Here is a 13,243-nt window from a genome sequence, read left to right on the forward strand (position 1 = left end):
TCTGGTCCTCTGGAAGAGCATCAAGTATTCATAACCACTAAGGCATCTCTCTGGTTCTTTCCTCAATGTCTTGAACATATCCATTTATGTCTTTTATATAATTTAGAAAAATGAATCATTATATTCACAATACCTTTTATGGCTACTTTCATTTTTCTCCTCGTATTCAACAACAATGACACAAAATACTATATCCCTTGTTATTATCTCACTTTTGCCTAATGCTCAATTAATTTAGAAACAATTTATGTTGGTTTCTTAGATTCAGCCATTTCTCCTGACCTATTTCAAAGCTCCCTGGTTCTTTCCTTGTCCTTCCCATTCTAGTTCCAGTCCATCCACTGAGATTTCTTTACGGGCTGACACTTTTCAGTTCCAGAATTTCCCTGCGGTTCTCTTTTACATCTTCTCTATGTTTCCTCTTCTTGCTGTCCTTTTGCTTTTTGTTTTTGAGACATTATCTTACTATGTACCCCAGGAGGATCATAGGTCCATGACCTACTCACCTGACAGGCATGCACTAAATACAATGTTTCTTATTTGCTGCTGTTTCTAAATGTTCATGGTTGCTTATTGAGGCATTTTGATAAAAACAGATTATTCCAGTACTTGTACTACTTTATTAGTGTCTGTCTGTGGTCTGTCTGTCTTTCTCATTTACTTTGAGACTGTTCTTGTTCTTGATATATGATAGCTTTGCAGTGTGATCAAAGAATTCAATTCCTATCACATCTGCTCCACTAGCAGACTATTGGGGTTCCCAATGCACGTACTGACCCTCTACTGTGGTTCAAATGCAAGTCATTAAGAAGCTCCTAGCGCGTTCCAGTGGCTTCTCCCTTATTGTGCACAGGTCATGGCTCGGCCTCCAACAGCCCCAGCTGCATGGACAGCAAAGCACCACATTTTATTGTAAGCCAAACTTTGCAAAGAAAAACTTGTGACCTTAACTGCCCTTAGCACTTCCCCATTACTGCAGTGCTACTCTGAATTGGAGGTCTGTAGCCAGCCTGTGTGGGCAGACGCAACTTTCTGTTGTTGCGGAAAAGGGGTGAGAGTTGAAGTTTTTCAGGAAGCCTCTGAGAGACGGGAACTGACTCTTGCTTCAAGAGTTCTTGAAGTCAGAATCTGTGGAACTTGTCATTACAGCTGAAAGGGAAAGCCAGGCCTCTGTGTGCTTGCTCTGCCCTGCAGTGTATTTGAGATTGTGGACATGGTGTGGTCTTTTGCCTGATGTTCATTCTAAGAGAAGCCAGGTAAGATGAAAGGGTTTCTGTCTTTTTGAGGGCCATTTTGCTCAGTGTGAGTTTTTTTTTTTTCTTTTTCCCCTTAAAATTAAATTTCAATCCTGGGCTGGGAGTGCTGGCACACACGCCTTTCATTTCTGCATTTGGGAGGCAGAGATAGGTAGATCACTCTGAGTTTGAGGCCAGCCTGATTTATAAAGTGAGTTCTAGGATAGCCAGGGCTATAGCTCAAAGAAACCCTGTCTCAAAAAGAAGAGAAAAGAAAAGAAAAGAAAAGAAAAGAAAAGAAAAGAAAAGAAAAGAAAAGAAAAGAAAAAAAAAAGGAGGAAAGAAAAGAAACAATATCCCCCACCCCAAATATTCAAACCTGTACACTGTATGTTGGCCATGTGCACACCCCCAACTCTCTCTCTCTCCAACTTTCTTTCCCATACAACTCCTTCATAATTTCATGTCATCTTTTTCCCTCCATAATGCATTGAGCACAGTTAGTGGTGTCACCATGAACTTAGGTGTGGCATAAGTCACCTAGCAATTACCACCTTTCCTAAAGAAAGCTGGCTCTTGTTTCCTTACTAACCATCAACTGTGTTTAGTTCACTTTCTAGGATAAGGCACTGGGAGCTGCTTTTCCACTCTGTGTTGGGGCTGGAACTTTTAACTTGATCTTTTACAGATCTTGTTCAGGGGACCACGACTGCAGTGAATGCATGTGCACACTCAGCAGTTACGCCACGCCCAGCAATCAAGAGCACGTCTTAGCACTTCTTCCCATTTTTTGACCTCTTTTCTCTCCCTCTCCAGGGATGGTCCCGAGCTTTGAGAGAGGCGTTGGAATGGACTTCCCATCTTTGGCTGAGTACGCAATCTCTTATTTTCAGCTCTCTGAATGATGTGTCTCTGTAAACTCTGAGCAAGATTGAAAGCAACACAGATCTATGAACACAAACACACACATTTATAACGCCATTGACAATGGGACGGTTAGAAAAGCATTGTGGGGGCTTGAAGGAGAATGCCCCTCTTGGTTCAGGCATTCGAACCAAGACTCTGTCCCCAGTGGCTGAAGTCATGGAAAGGGGCAGCCTTGTTGGAGGAACTTCGTCAGCAGAGGAAGACTTTAACAGTTTAAAGCCTCACCCTGCTCCCAGTGTGTTCTCTGCTTCACGTGTGTGTTTGAAGGTGGCATTTCTCTGCTTCCTGCTCCTGCCACGAGGTCTGTTTGCTACCATGCCTTCCCATTGTGATGAACTCTTATCTCACTAGAACTGTAACCATAAGCCCAAGTAAATATTCTTCCCTTAGTTGCTTCTGGTCAGTGCTTTATCACAGCAACAGAAAGATGATCGATGCAAATACCAATAGTACCACTAGGGTCTATGGTGCTTTTTAGCCATAGGTTTTTAAACATGTTTATAATATGTTCATGTTTATAATTAATACCCACCTGTGGAGCAAGCTTCAAATCCAAGCAAGGAAGAGGTCAGCTACCTCCAGGAGCCTTCTCGCCACTATCGCACCAGTGGGCCCATCTTGCCTGAAATGCGTTTTAGCACGCAGGGTCGAGTGCTAGGTAAGAACACTGACATGTTTTCTATTCCCAAATCCTGCACCGCACTTTCCAGCACACATACACACACATGGACACACATGCATACATATATATACACAAATGCACAAAAGTGTTCTCAGACATACACATGGACACACACACAGAGGCACACAATACACACATACACATACACACATACAACAGGGAGAGAACTTCCTGTTCAGTTCAAGATTGATATCTCCTTGTCCTGCAACCAAAGTGTAATGTGGCTACTACGGTCCTAGGTCCGACCAGCTAGCTATAGTGGGAGACCAAGAGCGATGGCAATACTTTGTGTTGTTTTGGTGCCTCCAGAGTTTCTCTGACCATTAACTCACAGCGACGATTTCCTTGGATATCTTTGGTCTTTTATGCCTCTATCTAAATTTTGACAATGACTTTTTTGTCTGTAAAGAAAGGTCCTGACTTTTTTCATTGACATTACACTGAATCTGTAGATTATTTTTTTTGTAACATGATCATTTTCATAATATTAATTATTCTAATTCATGAGTATGAGAGGCCTTTCCATTTTCTGGTGTATTCCCCAATTTCTTTTCTTTCTTTTCCTTCCCTTCCTCCCTCCCTCCCTCTCTTCCTCCCTCTATCTCTCTCCCCCTCCCCACCATGTGTGTTGTGTGTGCTCATTGCAGAGATCTTTAGCTTCTTTGGTTAGGTTTATTTCCAGGTATTTTCAGGGCTTGCAGGGCTGCTGTGAAAAAGACACTGCTCTGACTTCCTTGTCAGTGTGTCAATAGGGAGGCTATTGGTTTTGTGTGCTTATTTTGGGTGTATGTGTATGTGTGTATTGTGTGCCTCTGTGTTTGTGTCCATGTGTATGTCTGAGAATACTTTTGTGCATTTTTGTGTATATATGTATGCATGTGTGTCCGTGTGTGTGTGTGTGTGTGTCTGTCTGTGTGTGTTCGTGTCCATGTGTGTGTATGTGTGCCTGTGTGTATATATGTGTGAGTGTGTGTGTGCCTGTGTGTATATATGTGTGAGTGTGTGTGTCTGTGTGTATATGTATATGTGGATATGTGCATGTGTATGTGGGGCATGTATGTGTGTGTAGGTGTGTGTGTGTGTGTGTGTGTGCGTGTGTAGAATGGACTGTGTTCATATGGTCAGCTTGTTTGGGAGCAGAAGTTTCTACAGTTCCAGCCTTTGTAATTGCTTGTTCTCACTGCTACTGTTAGTTTATTGAGACTGGGACTTGCTTTGAGTCCAGATGGCCTTGAACTTAAGACTGCCCTGCCTCAGCTTCCGTTGGGGTTAGCATCACTGGCTTTCTCGTCTCTACTTGTCTGCTCCTGAGCATCCCTACTGTCCTCCCTCTTGAAGGGACTTTGGTCTTCCAGGGTTCTCCTCAGAGTATCTACTTACGCTGCGACAAGAGATTTTTTTTTTAGTAACATGCATCCTGTCTGCTATTTTTAATATTTCAAAAATTTGAAAACAAACCTTACAAAATATTAAAATCAAATTATTTAAGACTCATTTAAAACTTATGCATATCATAAAACAATAATGTGCAGAGAGATCTAAATAAAAGTATGGGCATTAATTCATATAGCATTTAAATAAATAATAAGAATTACCTTTGCTTTCTCTATGTAAAGGAATTTTTAAAAATCAAATTAAGATACTGTTAGAGTTTTTAAAAAAACCTGAAATAAAACCCCTGAACTCTTCTGGTCATGAGAAAGAACCTTTGTCCTGACCAGTTGAGCAAGGTCAGTCATTTGGCCAACATAGCTTCTGTAGGATGGCAGGTTCACCCTAAGCCACTCTAAAGCAACAGTGAAATGCTCAGGCCCTCAGTGAGATGGTGCCCTTTTAATTCCCAGAGTGCTTGCTGCTGTACATCAGCTTTCCAGGCAGCTAAGGAAAGTGTAACTTCTCCTTCTCTTCTTACTACCTCTTTCTAATCATGCCATCCTTAGCAGTTCGGGTTTCCCCGCTATTCCGGGCCTCTTTACCTGTTTTCTGAAGCCTCTTTCCCTGCTGTATGGCTTATCGTTCGTGTGTCTGGCCCATGCCATCTGAGGCTAGTTCCCCTTTCTTCTCAAGTTTCCTCCTTTAGGAAGCTGCCATGTTTTTATTACTATCTTTGTTTAGTTTGTTCTAATCTTTTAGTAAAATTGTATTTGTACTACATTTTGAGTCTGTTAGTAGTTAGTATTATTATTATTATTAATTATCATTAATGAGAACAAGAACTCTAAGAAGGGGCCTGATTCCCACTGTATCAGTATGGGATGGAATGACTCGTGAGAAATCAACACTAAAGTTTTTAGGAATAGTTGTTATGATTGTCTTCATTGACTTCATTGACTTCACAGCTGCAGTGACACAAAAGTCAAATTAAAGAGGTAAAGAAATTGGGTGAGAACATAAAATGAACCTAGAGAAAAGATAAAATACCTTCTAAAAATGACCTGTCAGAAGTCAAAACGTCTGCGACAACCCATAGTTGAAAATAAGGTCATTTTGAAAGGCAGTATGGGGTTGATTATTGCAAAAAATTACTTTTATTTATTATTTACCATTGTAATTAACATGGGCATACTTTTAACAAAAAAAAAATCATGAAATTAAAGAGTTAAACTAAAGTGAGAAATAACTTAGTCTTTTTTATTCGATAGGTTAGATAAATTCTCCAGCACTGGTGTCCGCCATCACTAGCAGCCAAGGCTACCCGTTTCAGCTCGTGCCTTGTCTATTTTCCCCTTGAGCATGCGCCAAACCCCGTCATGGCCTCTGTCTTTCCCATCTAGGCTCAGAAGCAGTCTTTTGCATACATGCCTCCCCAATCAATGTCTTGCACGATATTTCGTGCAGGTTGTGATTTTGTGGCCCTTGGATTGCCACAAAACACTTGCAAAGGTGACTAACATTCATTATATGTGCAGGAAAGTGACAGAGGGGGGTGGGAGAGGCAGGAGGAAGAGGGGGAGGAAGAAAGGATGGAAGGGAGGGAGAGAGGGAGGGAGGAAGGGAGGAAACTCAGTGACATGTGTTCTCTAGCAAGGGCAACTTTTTTTTTTTTTTTTTTTTTTTTTTTTGAGACAGGGTTTCTCTGTGTAGCCCTGGCTGTCCTGGAAGTCACTTTGTAGACCAGGCTGGCCTCGAACTCAGAAATCCACCTGCCTCTGCCTCCCGAGTGCTGGGATTAAAGGTGTACATGGCCACCGTCGCCAGCCCAAGGGCAACTCTTAATCCTTCCTAAACTACCAACAACTGGGGAGTAACTCCTCACATGCCCAAGACTTATGGGGGCATCTCACCAAAGCAGCCTCAGCTTTCAGATAATCTGTCCTTTAGGGAGTTACTGTTATTTTTCTTTGTGATTTGAGATATAATCAAATATATTAGCTGGGGCCATCTCAAAGGTAGGGAACTAGGTGATAAACCTGATAGCTTGAGTTTGACCCCAGGGATCGACATAATAGAACCTGAGAGTCAGCTCCTTAAGTTGTCTTATGGCTGCCATGAACTTTCTCTCTCTCTCTCTTTCACACACACACACACACACACACACACACACACACACATCCATCAATAAAATAAAATGTAGATATAAAGATAAATAACTTCTCTTGTCTACTCTAAAGGTTATATAGTCTCTTTTTTAATTTTTATTAGGTATTTTCTTCATTTACATTTCCAATGCTATCCCAAAAATCCCCCATACCCTCCCCCACTACTCCCCTACCCACCCACTCCCACCTTTTGGCCCTGGTGTTCCCCTGTACTGGGGCATATAAAATTTGCATGTCCAATGGGCCTCTCTTTCCAGTGATGGCCAACTAGGCCATCTTTTGATACATATGTAGCTAGAGTCAAGAGCTCCGGAATACTGGTTAGTTCATAATGTTGTTCCACCTATAGGGTTGCAGATCACTTTAGCTGCTTGGGTACTTTCTCTAGCTCCTCCACTGGGGGCCCTGTGATCCATCCAATAGTTGACTGTGAGCATCCACTTATGTGTTTGCTAGGCCCCAGCATAGTCTCACAAGAGTCAGCTATATCTGGGTCCTTTCAGCAAAATCTTGCTAGTGTATGCAATGGTGTCAGCGTTTGGAGGCTGATTATGGGATGGATCCCTGATTATGGCAGTCTCTAGATGGTCCATCCTTTTGTCTCAGCTCCAAATGTTGTCTCTGTAACTCCATGGATGTTTTGTTCCCAATTCTAAGAAGGGGCAAAGTGTCCACACTTTGGTCTTCGTTCTTCTTGAGTTTCATGTGTTTTGCAAATTGTAACTTATATCTTGGGTATTCTAAGTTTCTGGGCTAATATCCACTTATCAGTGAGTACATATCATTTGAGTTCTTTTGTGATTGGGTTACCTCACTCAGGATAATGCCCTCCAGGTCCAACGATTTGCCTAGGAAGTTCATAAATTCATTCTTTTTAGTAGGTGAGTAGTACTCCATTGTGTAAATGTACCAGATTTTTTGTATCCATCCCTCTGTTGAGGGGCATCTGGGTTCTTTCCAGCTTCTGGCTATTATAAATAAGGCTGCTATGAACATAGTGGAACATGTGTTGTTCTTGTTAGTTGGAATATCTTCTGGATATATGCCCAGGAGAGGTATTGCGGGATCCTCCGGTAGTACTATGTCCAATTTTCTGAGGAACCACCAGACTGATTTCCAGGGTGGTTGTACAATCTTGCAATCCCACCAACAATGGAGGAGTGTTCCTTCATAGAATGAGTTGGATAGAGTACCTTCTACTTCTATTTTGTGGAATAGTTTGTGCAGAACTAGAATTAGATCTTCTTTGAAGGTCTCATAGAACTCTGCACTAAATTCATCTGGTCCTGGGCTTTTCTTGGTTGGGAGACTATTAATGACTGCTTCTATTTCTTTAGGGGATATGGGACTGTTTAGATCATTAACTTGATCCTGATTTAACTTTGGTACCTGATATCTGTCTGGAAATTTGTCCATTTCGTCCAGGTTTTCCAGGTTTGTTGAGTATAGCCTTTTGTAGAAGGATCTGATGGTGTTTTGGATTTCTTCAGGATCTGTTGTTATGTCTCCCTTTTCATTTCTGACTTTGTTAATTAGGGTGCTGTCCCTGTGCCCTCTAGTGAGTCTGGCTAAGGGTTTATCTATCTTGTTGATTTTCTCAAAGAACCAGCTCCTTGTTTGGTTGATTCTTTGAATAGCTCTTCTTGTTTCCACTTGGTTGATTTTGCTTCTGAGTTTGATTATTTCCTGCCCTCTACTCCTCTTGGGTGAATTTGCTTCCTTTTTTCTAGAGCTTTTAGGTGTGTTGTCAAGCTGCTAGTGTGTGCTCGCTCTAGTTTCTTTTTGGATGCACTCAGGGCTATGAGTTTCCCTCTTAGAAATGCTTTCATTGTGTCCTATATGTTTGGGTATGTTGTAGCTTCATTTTCATTAAACTCTAAAAAGTTTTTAATTTCTTTCTTTATTCCTTCCTTGGCCAAGGTATCATTGAGAAGAGTGTTGTTCATTTTCCACGTGAATGTTGGCTTTCCATTATTTATTTTATTATTGAAGATCAGCCTTAGTCCATGGTGGTCTGATAGGATGCATGGGACAATTTCAATATTTTTGTATCTGTTGAGGCCTGTTTTGTGACCAATTATATGGTCAATTTTGGAGAAGGTACCATGAGGTGCTGAGAAGAAGGTATATCCTTTTGTTTTAGGATAAAATGTTCTGTAGATATTCGTTAAGTCCATTTGTTTCATAACTTCTGTTAGTTTCACTGTGTCCCTGTTTAGTTTCTGTTTCCACGATCTGTCCATTGATTAAAGTGGTGTGTACTAGTTTCCCACTATTATTTTGTGAGGTGCAATGTGTGCTTTGAGCTTTACTAAAGTTTCTTTAATGAATGTGGCTGCCCTTGTATTTGAAGCATAGATATTCAGAATTGAGAGTTCCTCTTGGAAGATTTTACCTTTGATGAGTATGAAGTGCCCCTCCTTGTCTTTTTTGATTACTTTGGGTTGGAAGTTGATTTTGTTAGATATTATAATGGCTACTCCAGCTTGTTTCTTCACACCATTTGCTTGGAAACTTGTTTTCCAGCCTTTCGTTCTGAGGTAGTGTCTATCTTTTTCTCTGAGATGAGTTTCCTGTAAGCAGCAAAATGTTGGGTCTTGTTTGTGTAGCCAGTTTGTTAGTCTATATCTTTTTATTAGGGAGCTGAGTCCATTGATATTAAGAGATATTAAGGAGAAGTAATTGTTGCTTCCCATTATTTTTGTTGTTAAAGTTGGCATTCTGTTCTTGTGGCTGTCTTCTTTTAGGTTTGTTGAGGGATTATCTTCTTGCTTTTTCTAGGGCGTGGTTTCAGTCTTTGTATTGTTTTTTTTCTGTTATTATCTTTTGAAGGGCTGGATTCATGGAAAGATAATGTGTGAATTTGTTTTTGTCGTGGAATACTTTGGTTTCTCCATCTATGGTCATTGAGAGTTTGGCTGGGTATTAGCCTGGGCTGGAATTTGTGTTCTCTTAGTGTCTGTATAACATCTGTCCAGGATCTTCTGGCTTTCATAGTCTCTGGTGAAAAGTCTGGTATAATTCTGATAGGCCTGCCTTTATATGTTACTTGACGTTTTTCCCTTACTGCTTTCAATATTCTATCTTTATTTAGTGCATTTGTTTTTCTGATTATTATGTGTCGGGAGGAATTTCTTTTCTGGTCCCGTCTATTTGGAGTTCTGTAGGCTTCTTGTATGTTCATGGGCATCTCTTTCTTCAGGTTTGGGAAGTTTTCTTCTATAATTTTGTTGAAGATATTTGCTGGCCTTTTAAGTTAAAAATCTTCATTCTCATTTACTCCTATTATCTGTAGGTTTGGTCTTCTAATTGTGTCCTGGATTTCCTAGATGTTTTGAGTTAGGATCTTTTTGCATTTTGTATTTTTTGTTGTTGTTGTTGATTGTTGTGCCAATGTTCTCTATGGAATCTTCTGCACCTGAGATTCTCTCTTCCATCTCTTGTATTATGTTGCTGATGCTCACATCTATGGTTCCTGATTTCTTTCCTAGGTTTTCTATCTCCAGTGTTGCTACACTTTGGGTTTTCTTTATTGTGTCTACTTCCGTTTTTAGGTCTTGGATGGTTTTATTCAATTCCATCACCTGTTTGGTCGTGTTTTCTTGCAATTCTTTCAGGGATGTTTGTGCTTCCTCTTTAAGGTCTTCTACCTGTTTAGCAGTGTTCTCCTGTATATCTTTAAGTGAGTTATTAAAGTCCTTCTTGATGTCCTCTACCATCATCATGAGATATGCTTTTAAATCAGGGATTATCTTTTCAGGTGTGTTGGGGTACCCAGGACTGGGTGGGGTGGGAGTGCTGTGTTCTTTTGATGGTGAGTGGTCTTGTTTTCTGTTAGTAAGATTCGTACGTTTGCCTTTCGCCATCTGGTAATCTCTGGAGTTAGTTGTTGTTGTTGTTGTTGTCTCTGGTTAGAGCTTGTTCCTCAGGTGATTATGTTCACCTCTATCAGCAGACCTGGGAGACTAGCTCTTTCCTGAGTTTCAGTGTTCAGAGTACACTCTGCAGAGTACTCTCTTGCAGGGAAGGTGCCCAGATGTCAGGTGTTCGAACCTGCCTCCTGGCAGAAGTTGTGATACACTCACCAGAGGTCTTAAGATCCCGTGGAGGGTCTTGTGAGTACCTTGTGGGTGTCCACAGACTCCATGCCCAAGGTACCCTGGTGCTGGCGTGGACTGGAAGTGACTTGTGCCCCTGATCAGGCCAGGTTTTCTGCTTCTCTAATTAATGCAGTCTCAGGTCCCGTGCGATTGGATTGGACCAGAAGCTGTTTTCTGCTCACCAGAGGTCTTAAGATCCCGTGGAGGGCCCTGTGGGTACCTTGCAGGTGTCTGCAGACTCTGCACTATAGTCTCTTTTTTAAAAGCCAAAATATTTCTTAGAATAAACATTTCTCTTCAGGAGTGGTGGTGCATGCCTTTAATCCTATTACTAGGGAAGTAAAGGCAGACAAGTCTCTTCGAGCTAAAGGCTAGCCTGATTTCCATAGCAAGTTCCAAGGTACGTAGGTTTACATAACGATTCCTTGCCTCAAATATACATTTATATATATTTGTGTTTGTGTGTGTGTGTCCCTGTCTGCTATGTGCTCAAAGCTATCCTATGGTCTAGTTCTGTTATTATTCACTTGGTCTAACAAATTGAAGGTAGACTATAAATTCTTCTTCTACCATTGTTTGTTATAAATTTTGTTTTTATTTTAGAGCAACACATTTGGAATATAAATATAAATTGCTTTATCTTCAGAAAGAGTAGCTGTGGCTGGCTTTCGCCACATCCATGGATTTATTTACTTCCTTTCCTAGAAATGGGCCTTGGTTACACAGTCGAGAGCACCAACCTGATGGTTTTCTGAACTCACTGAATAATAACTAGCAGATAGGCCTAGACTAGCAGATAGATAGATTCTAATTACCTCAGACATTATGATTTATATTATTTGAACATAACTGTGAGTATGTTCACATTAGTAATGACCAATAAAACATAACAAAGCATAGATAGTCTGTTAGATTGTGATCATAAATAAAGGCAGCAGCTAAGATCTAGTGAGCAAAGACTGTGCCTATTCTGTAGCAAACCATGCCTTAAACACCTCCCATAGATTGTAATTATTAGTCAGCAAAATATTCTTGCCCAGACAGGATCAAAGCAGCTTCAGTGCATTGGAGAGAATTATTTTAAAATTCAAATCAGTCCTGAATGCATAGTATTCTTTGTTGAAACTAAAGGTTGCTCTATCTTAAATGTCAACACTTTCCTTTTAAAGCCTCCTCTCCAGTCTATTTTGTTAATAGTTGACCTTTCTTCTTCAACAGATGCATCCACAGTGGATTGAAAGGATCTGGGTTCTCTCCTTGTTTTTTTCTTGAAAGCTAATTTCAATGATTGGTGTAAGAGGTTTCTACTCCAGCTCTGAAGATATTTTATGTTGCCAATCTTGGCTTATAATGATTTCAATTTATATAAATGAGGAGAAGGTAAGACATTTTGTGCTTATTGTCAGGGATAAGTTATTTTTCTCAATATTGAATTCTAAATTAAATTCCATATGAATTATATAAACTGATTCTTAGCTCAATTTACAGCTAGGTATCTGTTACCTTTAGGAGTACTGCTACATTTTAAATTATCTCTTATAGCAGAAAAATTAAAGGATGTACTGTAGAAAAATTACAAAAATATTAATGGTTGGGGAAAAAGTATTTTAAAATACAGCAGCACTTGATCTCACCACCCCCATTCCTTTACAAAGGTAAGATAATACCTCATTTCCAACCAATATAATCACTCTTATTATAGCCATATTTTATTCTGGGCATACCTGGAGCTTCGCAAGCTCAATTAGAGTGGCAGGGAGACCTTTAAATTCTTAACCATTTGTAGGACAGTATGGTCAGCGCCCCCTGGAGTCCCTAGTTCTTGTTTTTCCTACTAGGCAGGATACTGAGGTGTCATGTAGTTCAGTAGGATGTGCTCAGTCTGGTTTGGAAAAAAACAGGCACATGAGAGGATGTATTCATGAAATAGTGATGATAATAATAATAATCAGCAAAATATTAAGTTAGAACATGTTCAAAATACTATGCTAGTGCAAAGGTAAGAGCTCACATGTTGTAAGCCATCTTCCCGGTCCTCTGGCCTTGTTTTCTTCACAGGAGAGCAATGTCTTCACAACAGAACAGTATGGTTTAACCATTATGATATGGTTACTTATCCAATTCTTGCTGTGTATCCAGGCTCAGGCAGATAAAGTCAACAAAATTTAGTCCTGATTGATAGTTTACAGTGTTTGTTTGTTTGTTTGTTTGTTTTGTGGCAACAATATAGGTTACCCTGACTTTACTAACAGCAGATGTGAGCTGAAGAAAGTAAGTTAATATTTAGGCCTTACTCCATGGAAAATACAGAATTCCTTGCTAGAACACAACACTTAGTCACTCCATATTAGAGCAACTATTGACTTTAGGGAGTGAGGCTGGATGGTTGGGGTACACTGATCACAAGTAAACTAGAAACATTACAAAAATGTTTATACAGAGCTATTTATAGAACTATCACCAGGATGTAGACTTTTACCCACAACTATTCATGTCCCAAATCATACTATTAAGTATACTGTTCATCAGTCAAACTTGACCTCCAGACCTCATCCTGTGTTAGGTGACTGGAAATCCAAAGTCAGTTATTACTGATATTTTCCCAGCCCAACGCTCAGGCAACACAAAGGTCCCTGAGCCTGTGAGGTGATGGTGGGGGGACTCCTATAATTAGATTGGCAGGTTGTATTCCTCCTAACCTTGGGGGCACCATTTACATCTCAAGAGACTTTACCACATTCTTGAAGCAGGAGGGAAGGG

General features: G+C 40.3%; 1 long non-coding RNA gene across 1 annotated transcript; it reads left to right on the top strand.

The window, feature by feature from the left end:
• The first annotated feature begins 1,141 nt into the window (after nt 1-1,141).
• Gm38762 lies at nt 1,142-11,815 on the top strand. The gene is made up of 3 exons (XR_868771.1): nt 1,142-1,256; nt 2,052-2,106; nt 11,702-11,815. It is a non-coding gene; the product is annotated as a predicted gene, 38762 (long non-coding RNA).
• The last annotated feature ends 1,428 nt before the right edge of the window (nt 11,816-13,243 follow it).

Source organism: Mus musculus, chromosome 6, assembly GCF_000001635.26.
Source record: "Mus musculus strain C57BL/6J chromosome 6, GRCm38.p6 C57BL/6J".
In the NCBI taxonomy this organism is placed as follows: Eukaryota; Metazoa; Chordata; class Mammalia; order Rodentia; family Muridae; genus Mus; species Mus musculus.